General features: G+C 42.1%; 1 long non-coding RNA gene across 1 annotated transcript in view; it reads left to right on the top strand.

The window, feature by feature from the left end:
- Positions 1-1596: 1596 nt before the first annotated feature.
- LOC147343421 (uncharacterized) overlaps positions 1597-14507 on the top strand; it is a 64772-nt gene continuing 51861 nt past the window's right edge. The window contains exon 1 of the long non-coding RNA XR_015156237.1: positions 1597-1812. This is a non-coding gene — a long non-coding RNA (uncharacterized LOC147343421). The remainder of the gene's footprint in view (positions 1813-14507) is intronic.

Genomic DNA, 14507 nt, shown 5'->3' with positions numbered 1-14507 from the left:
AAATCTAGGTTTGTATTTTCAGCAACTTAAATCCACTTTGGTGGCTGATGCTGCCATTGACTGAGATGGACAAAATCGGGCAGGCAGGAGTTTGAGAACAAACAAATGTTTTGTTTACTCTCTCACCAATGAGGGCTTGGATTGAACTGGAAATGCTTTTGGGCTCTGATATGAAACAGGGCTTCATTCACCATGCTCACGTTCGGTCCTGGACGTAAGGTTGGTTTTCCTCCCCTGCCAGAGGATGCCAGAGCCCTGGAAATCTATTCAGCCACAACCACGTAAAATGTGAGGTATTGACGTTCACTTTATGGAACTCTGTTCCTAGTCACTGAAATAGTGTCTGTATTCACACACCATGTAGCTATTTCCATGGATGCAATTTTTCCTTTAGTTTTCTCTCCTTATTAAATCTCATTCTTCTCCTGAGAACTATTTTGGTTAAGCTCTTTGACCTCAACTCGAGAAGACCAGCTGTACAAGCACGTGAACCAAAAGGTACTCAGGAGGCCAGAGCCAAGCAAGTGTAGTTGGGGAGGATCCGGTTACAACACACAGGGCGGGGAGGGACTTAATGGGATGCCAGTTGGCTGGCCCTGCTCTAAATCTTTATCACCAAACCTGCAGGTAAAAGGCAAATCTGTTTTCCTAAAAATGCACATCCAGAGTTATTAATGCTCCAGATTGTATTGCTGCCTCTGTGCAGCTGGCATCTTAATTGGCTGTGCTATTTCTGTAGCAGCTGCTGGAAATTCTGCTCTTTCTCCGGCCTCTCGGCCACCTTCACGTCCGCAGCACACCAGACGCGTTTTGGGTTTGTAGTTGGCCCGAGATGTTGATGGCTGCATTGTTCATTCCCAATGAAGCCTAGCTCCAGGGGCCACTCAGGAGACCAGGGGGATATGAACTGCCCAAGGGGAAGGGTTTTGAGAAAAACTGGAGAAAGCTGCAGTGGAAGCCTAGGAGGGTCTCTGCAGGTTTATTTAAGCCTGGAGGTTGCCAAATAAGAGGGCTTCACAAGTGGCTCAGGGGTAAAGAATCTGCCTGCCAATGCAGGAGATGCGGGTTCAATCCCTGGGTTGGGAAGGAAGATCCCCTGAGAAGGAAATGGCAACCCACTCCAGTATTCTTGCCAGGGGAAAACCCATGGACAGAGGAGCCGGGCAGGCTACAGTCCATGGGGTCCCAAAGAATCCTACAGGAATGAGCATGCATGCACACCTTGCCAAATAGGACATGGGTCTCACAGGAGCTCATTGTTCTGAGTCAGCAAGCAGGCTCTGTGTTAGGAGAGCTGGGGCTCTTGTGTGATCAAGTGAGGCCGCTCTGCAATCGCCTGGGCAGCGAGGCCCACACAGACCCAGGTGACGGCGATGCTCAGTGATTGTCTGCGCCTCCTCAGGCCTGGAATCCTCAGTGGCTCAGCAAGGAGGGAGAAGCTGGACTGGGCCGGGTGCAGCTCTGGGATGCTTGCTGACCTCTTCTCCTGCTCTGCCTTTGTGAAGTCCCTAGAAGCCTGCGTTAGGAGATGAGAACTGTGTTTTGAAACTGCTCCTTCACTTGTCATGCTTACTGTACCTGTTACATGAACTTGGGAAGCTTGTTTCTCCAGTGGGCCCAGTTCCCTTTCATCTGATGATGTCAGGGGAGACTTTTTCAAAAGTCCATCTGGTCCTTCTGCTCAGTTCCCTTGACTTCTTGGAATTTTTCTGGACTGACTTGGAGAGTCAGTGCCCCGCACGAGTTTGCATGCAGATGAAAATTCAGTGCGAGTGAGAGGGCCACACCATGTTTCTGTTTCTGGCTTCAAAGGTAAGAATTGTGCTGACCGGTCTGTCTACAAAATGGCCCAGTCCGGCGGTACAGCTGAGGACCCCATGCCCTGAGATTCCTGGTTCATTGGGGTGATCATGACTTGACATCAGTTTTCAGCAACCCTTAATCTTCCCATTAGTGCCCATCAAGAACTTTATTTTTAAAGATTAACCCCTTTGCTCTGCACTCCCTTAGACGTCAATCAAGAGCATCCTAATGCCTGAACGTGTCCTGGAAGTTTGGATTACTTTCTTTTTCTTAGTAGTTGTTTATTTTTATCAAAATGCACTTAAGTTTCTTATTCTCTGTGAAATGGATTTTCCCTGCTACAGTTTAAGGGAGTCTTTCTCCATTTGTGAAGGAAGCAACTATATCTTTAATCTATAATTTAATCACAAACCAGAGTTTACCATTTAAAATTATGCAGACTGATTTGGGTATTTTAGGAAAATTTTACCAATTGCAAAGAGCCAGTCATTTTATGTCAGAGAATAAATTAGAGACTAGGATCTAAGACTCTTGAAATGCAGGAAAAAGTGGACTAGACCATGAGTATGTCATGAGGAATCAATTTCCTTGATGATTCCTGGAAATGTCCTTAGGATACTGCATGGCTCTTAGGAAACAGCTAACAGATGTAAGTGCCCGTGGACTAACACTGTTTACTCTGCTTTACTTGGAAAGTGAATTAAAACCTTTGGATAGGGTTGAGCACATGAAAGCTAAGTTTGTTGAAATACTGGATTAAAATAATAATAAAAATTATTATTGGCAACTAAAAATGGCAACTCCTGAGCTACACAAAACAAGAGGGGAGACGGCTAAGCTCACAGACTCCTAGCCTCCTCGCTAACGGCTGTGCTACTGTAGGGACTTACATGCCCTCTCTGTGCCTTGCTGGTCTGGTCTCGTTTTAAAATGGGGCGTCTAGTTATAGTACTTTTCTCAGGGTGGGGCGTTGTGCAGATTAACTAAACTCTTAGAAAAAGTACTAAAAATGGTACCTGGTATATATCAAACAATCAGCAGGCTACCACCGAGTTTTGGCAGGAATGGATATTCAATATTTTCCAGATTAACAAATCCGTGGGTACTAAACTGGAATGTGAGGCCTGTGAATTCACTCACTACTTTTTGAGGAACAGTCTTTAAGAATCCACCACAGCGTTCCACTTACTCAGGTGTCAGACCTCCATCCATTTTGTAATTACAAAATGTCGTGGTCGGCCTGCGTGCACGTGACGCCATCTCTGGGGTCACCGGAAGTGCTTCCAAGATCACAGGCTTTTCTCCTGCGGGTGTAGTGGGCGGGCTTCGCCCTCTCCTCCACGCATGCGCCGATGGCTGGGCGTCTGTTCCGTGCTGGGTGTTCCGGATTCCCATGTGAAGGCTGGTCTTGGACGCGAAAGAAATAAGTTCATGTGTTGAGGGAAAACTGATAATACGGGGATGTGTTTTATAAAGTTTAGAAAGATTTATAACCTGAAAGGAATGAAAAAAAATAATCGACCTTTGAAGGAACAAGTATTTGGTATATGAGGAAACCCCACCTGTGGAAGACTGCATTCCTTAGTTAGCTATGTGTTAATGAACGATTATTCAGGGAGAAGGATGAAAGCTGTATTTATTACTAATAGAGAAAAATGAGCCACAATCTAACAAGTCCAGTGAGTTACTTAGGCTCTTTCATGCCTGCAGCTTCATGAGATGGCAACAATCTACACTGAACATTTTCACAATAAAACGCAAGCATCAGCCCAGTATAACTACTTGGTGCTATCCATGTTTCCTGCCCTTTTCCAAGGCTGGGAGGTACCATCTCTGCCAGGAAGCCTTTCTGATTGCAGTTAACTGTGTTAGTTCTCTCTGCTCGAAGCCTCAAGGCATTCCCATGTATTTCTCTTATATTCTCATGTTGTTTTTTTTTGAGGTAGTGGTTTGTGAAACTCCCGTCCTGTCTACCAAATGAAAATGTCTTAATGGTCAGGGATTTTGTTCTTCTGACGTGTGAATGACACGATGCCCAGTTGCAGACTGTATCTGGCAGACAGAAGTCAATCCATAGTGGTGGTTCATTTGCTAAGTTATGTCAGACTCTGCTATTCCATGGACTGTACCTGCCAGGCTCCTCTGTCCATGGGATTCTCCAGGCAAGAATACTGGAGTGGCTTGCCATTTCCTTCTCCAAAGTTAATCCATAGCTGTGTGTAATACTAGTGGATGTTCAGCATGAAATCAAGGATGAGAATTAAGATTAGCCATGTGAGAAGAAAAACCACTAGTGATTTGCATTAAAGAAATGAATCCCATGAGGAAAAATATAAGGTAGATACAGTTTCTGATAATCAGGAGTTTGGCTGTGACCAGTATGGCATTCCTTTGAAATGCTGGGTAGGATACCTTCAGGTGGAGCAGACAGGTGACATTTTTGGGCTCTGGGCCCTAGTTCACTCTGGGCCCCTCAATATGGAGTAATGGAGATTGATCTAGAATGGCTTCAGTGGAGAGTAGAAAAGTGACTGGAGGACAAAGGGTTCAAGGTCTTACGCTGTCAGGTCTCGTGAGTGACAACAAATACAGAAATTTTTAAAAAGGAAAAGTAGGAAAAAAATATTTAGTTTAATTTGGCAGAAGGATAGACTGTAGACTAATACAATTGAACTTTTGAACTGTGGTGTTCGAGAAGACTCTTGAGAGTCCTTTGGACTGCAAGGAGATCCAACCAGTCCATCCTAAAGGAAATCAGTCCTGAATATTCATTGGAAGGACTGATGCTGAAGCTGAAACTCCAATACTTTGGCCACCTGATGCGAAGAGCTAACTCATTTGAAAAGACCCTGATGCTTGGAAAAGATTGAAGGTGGGAGAAGGGGACAACAGAGGATGAGATGGTTGGATGGCATCACCAACTCAATGGACGTTAGTTTGACTAAACTCCAGGAGTTGGTGATAGACAGGGAGGCCTGGTGTGCTGCAGTCCATGGGGTTGCAGAGAGTCAGACATGACTCAGCCACTGAACTGAATAAAATTGATCTCTTATTTTCTCATGTTTTTTGAGGTAGTGGTTTGTGAAACTAATAAGATTGGGACATATCTTTTAAGGGAGGCTGGTGAAAGTGGGTGAAGTATCTTGATAGCTTCCAACCAAAGAGGGCTAGTTAGTGTAAAATACAGGATGAAACAGAAAAGACTGACAGGCGAAAACAGGCTTTCAGCTTCATCTGCTTTTGCAAAGATGTTGGATTCTATTTTTTCTACTTCCTCTTTTCTTTCTTGGCTGTGAGTCCTGGACCACTTGGAGAATCTGCAGAGAGAGATGGAATTCTCCCTGAGAAAACGTACACATATGAGCACACTTTGGACTACAATTCAGGGGATCATATCTGGGAACCTTACCATGGACCTTCAAGGTGCCTTGGACCCACAGTGATAGCGCTTGCCCTTCCATGGCTGCCAGGCTGCTCCTTGCCCAGGCTGGCTCTGGACCCTGGCCCAGGCACCCCTCCAAGGGTCTGTGATGTCCGCTGGCCTCCAGCCAGCAGTCTTCACACAACTCTGCACATTTCCTTATCTAAGACAGCAGCAAGCCTGTGCTGAAGTGCTTAGGCAGAACTAAGTTCCTTTTGATTTTCTTTTCACACAATTTTTCAGTGTCATCAGCGAGCACAGCGCCCTCTCTGAGGACTGTGGAACCTTGGCAGGGGATTACATCAGGACCAATCAGGCCTTTGGCATTTTGTGCCTCTGACTTGCCATCTTGGGTCCTTTTGGACGGAGGAAGCAGAGCCCTCCTGCTTGCCAAGTTTTGGATTAGTTTCTTTACTAATGAGGCAGCACTGACAGTCTACTTCGAGGAGCCAGCATGTGCCAGACAAAGCAGTTGAATTTTAAGGCATTGCATAGAGTTGTGAGGAAGGGAACACTGTCAGGGCACTCTGAGTTTAATGAGAGTGGGGGAGTGTTGGAGAAGCAGAAGTGAGTGAGGTGTGGGGACCCACATTAATTAGGCACCAGCTGTATACCAGACAGCTGTAAGTCACTCCGAGGGAGAAATAGTTATCCCCATCCCATACAAATAGTTATCCCCATCTGTTATTCCCATACAGATGAGAATGTAGTTGACAGAAGGCCAGTAGTCTTCCTCAGAGGCACTGTGTCCACGTTGAGGAAGATTGGGATTGAGACTGAGATGTGGTTTGGGCTTGGGAGCAGCTTGTCTGAGGATTGCATTTTTGAGGTCAAAGAGACAGCCAGAAGCAGCTTTAATAAATAATTTCAATTTTAGTAAAACTGTAGTATTTAAACAGATGTGCTCTAGGCACAGGGTCGGATACATTAAAAGATGGATATGTAGCTGCTGCTGCTAAGTCACTTCAGTCGTGTCCGACTCTGTGGGACCCCATAAATTACAGCCCACTAGGCTCCTCCGCCTCTGGGATTCTCCAGGCAAGAACACTGGAGTGGGTTGCCATTTCCTTCTCCAATGCATGAAAGTGAAGTCGCTCAGTCTTGTCCGACTCTTAGTGACCCCTTGGACTGCAGCCTACTAGGCTCCTCCATCCATGGGATTTTCCAGGGAAGAGTACTGGAGTGGGTTGCCATTGCCTTCTCCAGGGATATGTACAATATCTGATGAAACTTATTCTAAATTTGTGTGCATTCTCATTCTCATATTTTAACAGTAAAAAATAACATCTAACATTGCATGAGAATGTTGATGCTGGGTGTATAAAATGGATCAATTGTTCTGAAAAGCAGGTGGGCAATATCAATATACATCCAAAAAAAAAAAAACACCTAAGCGATTATGTTTCTAGTTTTCTATTTTGGAAAAGTGTTCGCCTGATACATTGTTCATTAGCACAGTGTTCATCATAGCATCATTGGCAATAAAGAAATATTGAAGAGAAAATTAAAATAAGGGAATGGTTAGATAATTAATGGGTTTCCCCAGTGATTCGGCGGTAAAGAATCCACCTGCAATGTAGCAGCCACAGGAGACATGGGATCGATCCCTGGGTTGGAAAGATTCCCTGGAGGAGCATAGCAACCCACTCCAATATTCTTGCCTGGAGAATTCCATGGACAGAGGAGCCTGGTGGGCTACAGTCAATGGGGTTGCAAAGAGTCGAACACAATTAGAGTGACTTGGCATGCATGCACGCAGATAATTAATAACAGAAAACAAAGGCATATCCATACTCTGATATACTTTCCAGTAGTAAAAAGACTGATGTATGCCTGAGTGCTTGTAAACACACTAACACATACATATAATTCTATTTTCAGCATCTTAGCCCATCCCAACCCCCATGCAGTTCGAGTATATGTAAAGTAATAATTCTATTTTCAGAAAGATACAAAATATAATCCCAAATATTAGAATATTCTTAAGGAACAAATTTTTTCAAAAAATGTGTTTAGTATACTTGCATTTATGTGAAAGCGAAAGATTTGCATATGTGCAGATATACATCTAAACACCTATCAGATGTTCTGGAAACATTTACATCAAAATGGTAATAGAATTTGCCTTTAGAGAGGGCAGTGGTATTGGTGTGAGGAGTGATGAATGCAAATTTTTATTTTTGATTTGTATTTTTCTGCGTGAATTACTTGGGACTGTATTACTTTGTTCTTTAAATAATAGTTTCTCTAAATTCAAGAATGACATTTCTCTATGCAGTAGTAAAATTAAAATTCCATATGTTAATTAATATAGCCAATAGAATTAGGACTTTTGAACAGGCACCTTGGAAACCTCTGCTGAGTGATAATGTCTTTGTGGGTGCACAGTTTGTGTTAATTGCAGTCTACCAATGATATGTGTGTAAATCAGCAAGATTGAATGTTTGCATTCTGGGGTGCTCAGTGTGGACTTTGTGAAATAGAAGTTCATTGAGAATTAACAAGGTAAACTAGTTAAAATCAAGTTCATACCTAAATTAAACTCTAAAAATGAATGCAACACATTTCCTGGTGGGAGATGCAGGTGGTTGTCCTCTGACTATAGGAGAGCTTAGCTTTATAATGTCACAAAGTAGCATTAAAATATAAAATCTTTAAACGATAGAAAATAAAGACTCAGAAGTCCAGTGAAATAATTGGTGAAGGTGGTCTCCTGTAAGATCCCCATGGGCCTATGCTTCTAGTACTTTCTTAGTGGTTGACCTAAGCTGGTTGACTTTCAATCACCATTTGAGATCAGTAGCTCCTAATCTCAGGAAATAAATCAATCTTGAACTCTTGCTCACAGATACCCTGATTTCCCATTAGGAGAAGGGACGAGTCGGTGCCTGGAACTCCCTTTTTTGCAATAACTTTTCAGATCATGAATATAACATGAAGAGAGGAGAGGGAAAGATTAACCTCGGTTAGGCTGAAAAAGCAAACCCCTGTGCTCAGCACTATGGCAGACTGCTTGGTGTAAGAGGCGATAAATAGATTCAGTGTACATTTTGAGGTTCAAGTTTTAATAAGTCCTCTGCCTCCTTTAACTTCTGTATTTCCGCATCTGCATACATCACCTCTTACAACCTGAGCACTAATCTGGCCACTCTTGCCTTAAGCATTTTCTGTGTTATTGTATATCAATGATAACTTCAGGCAGGTTACCTAATAATAGCCTCAGAATACTAAGTAATGTCTTATTGACCTTAATCTTATTTGGTGTGTGATCCCAGAATATATTGGTGAGTGGTCTGTTACTGGAAGGTTTTATTTTATTTTTAAATAAACGTTAGGGTGTCTAATTAGAAGGTACTGCACAACCTAAACAAAAAAACAGTTTTCTCAAGGTTATTCTCAGGCCACTGGAGCTGGTGGAATAAATTTGACCACATGTGGTAATAGTAGTTCTCAAAGGCTAATCCCTGGCATCTGTGTTAAAAATGCAATTACATGGGCTCACTCCAGACCCCCTGATTCAGACAGTTTGTGGGAAAGAGGGGGTGAGGGCGGTGGTCTGTCACCTGACCAGCCCCTCCTGGCAGTTCTCACATGTGTTCAAGTGTGAGCATCATAGTTGTGAATATTAGACCATGGGGCGTGTTGAAAAGATTGATTGATTGCTCTCATCTGTAATCTATTAAGGGCTACTCAGACCAGCGCTAAAACATAACATGAGCCACATGTGTAATTTCAAATTGTCCAGTACTCACATTAACATAAAAACCAGGTGAATTTAATTTTAGTAACATCTTAACTGGATATACTCAAAATACCATTTTTTTTTTCCCTCTAATTTTATTTTATTTTTAAACTTTACATAATTGTATTAGTTTTGCCAAATATCAAAATGAATCCGCCACAGGTATACATGTGTTCCCCATCCCGAACCCTCCTCCCTCCTCCCTCCCCATACCATCCCTCTGGGCCGTCCCAGTGCACCAGCCCCAAGCATCCAGCATCATGCATCGAACCTGGACTGGCAACTCGTTTCCTACATGATATTTTACATGTTTCATTGCCATTCTCCCAAATCTTCCCACCCTCTCCCTCTGCAACAGAGTCCATAAGACTGTTCTATACATCAGTGTCTCTTTTGCTGTCTCGTACACCGGGTTATTGTTACCATCTTTCTAAATTCCATATATATGCGTTAGTATACTGTATTTATGTTTTTCCTTCTGGCTTACTTCACTCTGTATAATAGGCTCCAGTTTCATCCACCTCATTAGAACTGATTCAAATGTATTCTTTTTAATGGCTGAGTAATACTCCATTGTGTATATGTACCATGGCTTTCTTATCCATTCATCTGCTGATGGACATCTAGGTTGCTTCCATGTCTTGGCTATTATAAACAGTGCTGCGATGAACATTGGGGTACACGTGTCTCTTTCCCTTCTGGTTTCCTCAGTGTGTATGCCCAGCAGTGGGGTTGCTGGATCATAAGGCAGTTCTATTTCCAGTTTTTTAAGGAATCTCCACACTGTTCTCCATAGTGGCTGTACTAGTTTGCATTCCCACCAACAGTGTAAAAGGGTTCCCTTTTCTCCACACCCTCTCCAGCATTTATTATTTGTAGACTTTTGGATCGCAGCCATTCTGACTGGTGTGAAATGGTACCTCATAGTGGTTTTGATTTGCATTTCTCTGATAATGAGTGATGTTGAATTCAGGAACAAGACAAGGGTGCCCACTTTCACCATTACTATTCAACATAGTTTTGGAAGTTTTGGCCACAGCAATCAGAGCAGAAAAAGAAATAAAAGGAATCCAAATTGGAAAAGAAGAAGTAAAACTCTCACTATTTGCAGATGACATGATCCTCTACATAGAAAACCCTAAAGAATCCACCAGAAAATTACTAGAAATAATCAATGACTACAGTAAAGTTGCAGGATATAAAATCAACACACAGAAATCCCTTGCATTCCTGTACACTAATAATGAGAAAACAGAAAGAGAAATTAAGGAAACAATTCCATTCACCATTGCAACGGAAAGAATAAAATACTTAGGAATATATCTACCTAAAGAAACTAAAGACCTATATATAGAAAACTATAAAACACTGGTGAAAGAAATCAAAGAGGACACTAATAGATGGAGAAATATACCATGTTCATGGATTGGAAGAATCAATATAGTGAAAATGAGTATACTACCCAAAGCAATTTATAGATTCAACGCAATCCCTATCAAGCTACCAACAGTATTCTTCACAGAGCTAGAACAAATAATTTCACAATTTGTATGGAAATACAAAATACCATTTTAACATGTAACCAGTATAAACCTATTTATACTGGATGTTGTACATTTTCTTGGTACTGTATCTTAAAAATCCAGTGCATTTTGCATTTACAACTTAGTTCAGTCCACCTGCAGTTTAAGTGCTCAACAGCCAGAGATGGCTGATGGCTGCCATGTGGAAACACAGATTAAAATGCAGTGGCAGTTACAGCCCTTGTCTGAGGGGAATCTAGGCATCAGTTACATACTGTATTGTGAACCAGCAGTATTGGGTTGAGAGAAGAATTATTTCTTAAATTGAATCCCAGGTCCCCAGCCATCTCTCCTCTCAGCCATCTGCTCCAATGGGCAGCAGATAGAGCCTCAAAGTGTCATAGCATAGGAGGGTCTTTGCTGACCAGTCCCCATATGTGCCCTGCTGAGACTGAATATTTGTGTGTCCCCTGCCCCAAGCCAAATACATATGTTGAATCTTAACCCCCTGTGACGGGTTTGGTCGGGGGACTAGGTGATTAGGTCATGAGGATGGAGCCATCATGAATGTGATTAGTGCCCTTAGAAAGGAGACCCCAGAGAGCCCCTTCACCCCTTCCACCACTGAGGACACATTGAGATCCAGGAGGTGGGCCCTCTCCAGACACACAATCTGGCGGTACCATGATCTTGGACTTCCCAGACTCCAGAGCTGTGGGAAATACATTTCTCCTGTTCACAGACTGCTGGGTCTATTGTATTTTGTTATAGCAGCTCGAACAGACTGAGATGTGCCCCTTCTGGTGTGGGGGAACCAGGGCACACCTGGCACTTTGGTAAATGGTGATTGGTGGCATTTATTCCAGCCTAGTGGTAAGTCTAGACTATCTTTCCCCAGGCTTACAGAATGAACAGAATAAATACCCCATTTTCCAGGAAAAAGAGGATTACTGGCAAGTACCAGGGATTGGGGGCTAGAAGCCAGCAACCAAAGCCAGCATTTCTGCCAATTTGCTTAATCTTACTTCTCTTGATTCCTGTAGTGGGTAATAATTATCTCACGGGGTTGTTGAAAGTCAAATATACAAGTGAAAACCCTTGTACAGTCTGTGGTCCATCAGGCACCTGTCTTGCACCTCACAAGTATAGCTTTTTGCTCAAATCTATTTCAGGTCATATTGGTTACACCCCAACTTGTTTCATGTAGTCTTTGAACCCTCAAATCTGGGCATCTTGGCAAGAGGCTTCAGGGACCCCAAAGTCCTTGTAGGTGGTCCAAGCAATTGCACCTTGAAGTGGAATGAGTGCAAAAATGTTCAGTTTAGTGAGACATCGTTGAGTATCAAGATCCTTCCTGCTATTTATTGGAAGTGTTAGCCCAGGTTCTTGCCTGATGCACAGTGAAGTCAAACAGAAATGTCAGCGTTCAGAGCAGAGAAAGGTTTGTTGCAGGGCCATGCAAGGAGACAGGTGGCTCATGCCGTAAAAAGCCCGAGCTACCCGCCACCCCCAAGTACTTTTAAAAGCCAGGTGATGGCGGTGGAGCTGGGGGGAGTTGCAGAGTATGTGATCAGCTTGTGCACAGTTCTCTGAGGTAAGGGAATCAATCGGGTGGTGTCACAGGGAGTATCTTTATCAGCCTCAGGCTCCAGGAGGCCTGGGGCTGAGCGCTCATGGCCATCAAGTGGTTAAATCTTCCATTTGGTGGGGGGTTTTTCACATCTGCAAAATGATTCAGGAAATGTGCCTCGAATACTGTTATCTTGGTACTCCAGAGAGGAGCTAAAACAGCAGAGGTGGGGGAAATCCTGTCCCCGTCACCTTGCCCTCAGAGAGCCCCATGGGGTCCTTCTCCTTTTCGAAAGGAAGTTGTGTCTATGGCTGCATCTCTGTGGTTGTCTAACTATTCTCCATTCATACACCTTGTCTTGCATTTCTTTGTGTGAATATGAAGAATTTTTAGCCTTTCAGCTATCCTGTTGCCTGTCTTTGTATTTGTGATCAGTTTCATTTGCAGACTGGAAACCAGACTTTCTCCATCCTTAAAAAAATCCTGTTTGTTTCATTAGTTGCTATAGTTAATTATACTAATTAGCAACATTCTTCATGCTTAGTTTTATTTATTCTTGGTTTGTGTCAGGAATAGATCACCTACATTCATGATATTTTCCTTTCTCCAAATTGTTTAATTGGTCTTATTCATCCTGTCAGTAAGGTTCTGCAGTGCTCTCTTCATGCAAGGTTATTCCTGTTCCCTCTCTCAGCCCACCCACCACCATCTGTGGACTGAGAAGCACCTCAGTCCTCAAGCTTGTGGGTCTCAGCACCTGTCATTTTGCCTTCACAAAAAGTGACGACTTGGCTTCTTTCATTTCCTGGCTTTCTTGCATCACAGTTTTTAAAGGATTCTTAGACAATCATACTCTTACATTCTCACATTACCATTTTGTGATAAAATCACCCAGAGCAGCCCCTGCTATGAAGAGAATCTCAGTTTTGCCCTCTCCACCTTCATTCTGTCTCCATGTCACCTGCATCTCTCTCAGTCACTCTCTGTTTCAAAAAGCAGAGAATTCCTAAATTTTAGAAGAATTGGAGAATTTTATCAGTATTTGTCTTGTCATTGGTTTATATTTATTAATTTTTACTTGGGGCATTCTTAGCCCACTTGGATTTCCAGCCTTTTCAATTCCTTAAACATATTCTTCAATTATACTTAAAAAAATTTTTTTAAATTGAAGTATAGTTGACTTAAAATGTTTCAAGTATACAGCAAAGTGATTCAGTTATATATACATATATATGTTCCTTTTCAAATTATTTTCCATTACAAGTTATTTTAGTTGCTAACATTTATTTATTTAGTTTAATTAATTTATTTTACTTTACAATATTGTATTGATTTTTCCATACATTGACTTGAATCCACCATGAGTGTACATGTGTTCCCCATCCTGAACCCCCCTCCCACCTCTATTATAAATTATTACAAGAGTGACTATAGATCCCTGTGTTATACAGTAGATCCTTATTGTTTACCTGTTTTAAAGAAGTGTGTGTTTGTTAATCCCAAACTGCTTTTTTTTCCCCTCCTCTCCTTTTCCCCCTTTAGGAACCATAAGTTTATTTTCTATATGGGTCTATTTCTGTTTTGAAATAAGATCGTATGTATGGGTTTTTTATTTTATTTTATTTTTTCAGTTCCTCAAGCAAAAATTCTTTTTAATTATTTGAACATTGGAAAAAGAGCTCACAGAGAAATACTGTTCACAGTGGATTCCATATAAGCATTTGATAGTTGGGTTTTTTAGATTCCACGTATAAGTGATAGCAGATGATATTTATCTTTCTTTGTCTGACTGACTTTGCTTAATATGATAATCTCTGGGTCCAAGCATGTTGCTGCAAATGGCACTATCACATTCTTTTTTATGCTGAGTAGCATTCCGTTGTGTGTGTGTGTGTGCATACACACATCTTTATCCACTCATCCATCAGTGGTTGCTTCTATGTCTTGGAGGTTGTAAACCGTGCTGCTTTGACCATTGTGGTGCATACATCTTTTAAAATCAAGAGTTCCCATCTTTACCAGATATATGCCTAAGAGTGGGTTTGCAGGATGGTATGGTAACTCCGTTTTTAGCCTTTAAAGGAAACCACACTATTTTCCATAGTTGCTGCACTAATTTACATTTCCACCAACAGTGTAGGAGAGTTCCCTTTTCTCCACGCCCTCTCCACCGTTTGTTATTTGTAGACTTTTGGTGATGGCTGTTCTGACAGGTGTGAGGTGATATGTCATGGTAATTTTGATTTGCATTTTTCTAATAATTAGTTGCATTTCTCTAATAATTAGTGTTGTTGGCCATTTGTATGTCTTCTTTTGTAAAATATCTGTAAGTTCTAATTGGCAGATTTTTGATGCCAGTATTAATGTCCTACGACCTCTTCATGCATTCATGTTCATTGCAGTGGTGAAGCACTAGGGCAAGCTCCAGGAGATGGTTAGGGACAGGCA

The sequence above is a fragment of the Bos grunniens genome, chromosome 27, assembly GCF_055505025.1.
Source record: "Bos grunniens cultivar Pamir isolate PY7600 chromosome 27, Bosgru_T2T1.0, whole genome shotgun sequence".
Lineage (NCBI taxonomy): Eukaryota > Metazoa > Chordata > Mammalia > Artiodactyla > Bovidae > Bos > Bos grunniens.
This window is presented reverse-complemented; position numbering and strand designations above follow the sequence as displayed.